We start from the raw sequence: 2,155 nt of genomic DNA, 5'->3' as shown, positions 1-2,155 counted from the left end.
CAGACAAACTGCAGAAAAGGCATACACATGCTCAAAGTATTAATAAATGGCTATCAGCATGATTTGTTTGACCATTTGAGGCCCTGTGAACTCTTAGAAGTTTAGTAATGTTAAACATGCTGCATTGATTATCACTGCTTCTACTCAAAAACACACTCTCTCTCTTTTTTTTTTTAAATGTGACTGCTGTTCACCCTCCTGCCTAGGTAACAAGGTAATTTTCAAGCATTATATTACAATTGCATGCTGTTTGTACATAGTCAGGATGTGTTTCTTCAAATGTCAGAATAAGGTTAGTAGAGGTGTTGATCATGGTGCAAGATATTTCATCAAGTAAAACTAGGCAAGTCAGATTTTTTAAAAATTAGAAGCGGGACTTCCCTGGTGGTGCAGTGGTGAGGAATCCGTCTGCCAATGCAGGGGCCATTGGTTCGATCCCTGGTCTGGGAAGATCCCACATGCTGCAGAGAAACTAGGCAACTGACTACTGACCCTGTGCTCCAGAGCCTACGAGCCACAACTGCTGAAGCCTGTGTGCCTAGAACCCATGCTCCACAACAAGAGAAGCCACTGAAATGAGAAGCCCATGTACAGCAACAAAAGAGTAGCCTCTGCTCGCCACAACTAGAGAAAGCCTGTGCACAACAACAAAGACCCGATGCAGCCAATAAATAAATAAATAAATAATTTAAAAAAAATTAGAAGCTACACAGTTAATTCAGGTCATCAAAGGTTGTACAAAAGTGATGGAAATAATAAACTGCTATATTAAAATGTCCATTCACAGTTTTTTTCTGATTCAAGTGGTTTGCACATCAACTTTTTCTTTTGAATCAACTTTTAATGTATCTTTGTGCAGTGGCAATATCACAGCTCATGAAGTTTATCTGAGGCACAATTATTGCTGATTGAAACTTTTAGAGTAATGATTTTCCCCGTATAATGTTAATTATTTCTCTAATATAATTATGCATTTTGATTCAGGAATTTTAATGAATATTTGAAGGAGAGATGTGACTTGGAAGTTCATTAGCTATGTGGTTTTCAAGGCCTGTTCAGAGGCGGCAGAGACTGAACACATAGTTGAAAGAACACTAGTCTTGGAGAAAGGTCATGTGGGCTCTATCACCTGGGGTCTGTTTCTCCTAGGCTTCCTCCACTAAATCTTTCTAGGCTTCCATTTTCTCATCTGACAGATGGAGAAAATAATACCTGTCCTATATTTCTCATGGACTTGGATTTTCAGAGACAGTTACAACTTCAAATATTCTAACACTGACAGGACATCCGTCTTAATTTCTGATTCACAAAGCCCAGTTACATCAAGTGTTGTTGCATAACTAAGGTCGTAGGGAACTAGAAACTACAATTCAACCTGGCTTTTATGTCTCTCATTTTATGTGCAATTATTGTACTCTTTGTCTTTATGGCTTTTAGGCTCAAGATAAAAGCTCCCGAAGCGTGAGAGTTGAAAAAGCAGTCATTCACATCTTTTAGTAACCTTCATTTTGTCATTCCTTTTGCAGTTTTCCTGAGAAATATATGAGTTTTCAACTCTCACAGAGACTGAAAGGATGATTGAGGGAATCACAATCTTATAGATAAGTTTTTGAGTTGAAAGTATCAGTCCCTTGTTTTCATGTGAGAGAAAAGAACTCCTCACACAATTCATTAATAACTGTCCATCCTGTGTCCTTTGTGGAGGAAGAAGAATCAGTAGAAGAAAAAGGAGCAGAGAATTATTGGCAGAGATTGCCAAGGGATAGGAAAAGTGGCCCGCTGGTCAGTGTTAGGGTTTGCACAGGTACACTAGAGCAGTGGTCCCCAACCTTTTTGGCACCAGGGACCGGTTTCGTGGAAAACGATTTTTCCACGGACCTGGGGTTGGGGGGATGGTTTCAGGATGATTCACGCGCATTACGTTTATTGTATGCTTTATTGGTTTTATTATTACATTGTAATATATAATGAAATAATTATATAAATCACCATAATCCAGAATCAGTGGGAGCTCTGAGCTTATTTTCCTGCAGCTAGATGGTCCCATCTAGAAGTGAAGGGAGACAGTGACACTCAGATTGTGTTGTTTATGTGCAGTTTACTTCGTAATCTTATTTTGGTTGCTGTGACTGCAGAAAACCCTGCTTCAGAAGGA

At 39.1% G+C, this 2,155-nt stretch overlaps 1 non-coding gene across 1 annotated transcript; it reads left to right on the top strand.

Annotated features, from left to right (window-relative positions):
• Nucleotides 1-847: 847 nt before the first annotated feature.
• LOC130842812 (U4 spliceosomal RNA) lies at nucleotides 848-989 on the top strand. The gene has a single exon (XR_009050586.1). It is a non-coding gene; the product is annotated as a U4 spliceosomal RNA (small nuclear RNA).
• Nucleotides 990-2,155: the final 1,166 nt, after the last annotated feature.

Source organism: Hippopotamus amphibius, chromosome X (assembly GCF_030028045.1).
Source record: "Hippopotamus amphibius kiboko isolate mHipAmp2 chromosome X, mHipAmp2.hap2, whole genome shotgun sequence".
NCBI lineage: Eukaryota > Metazoa > Chordata > Mammalia > Artiodactyla > Hippopotamidae > Hippopotamus > Hippopotamus amphibius.
This window is presented reverse-complemented; position numbering and strand designations above follow the sequence as displayed.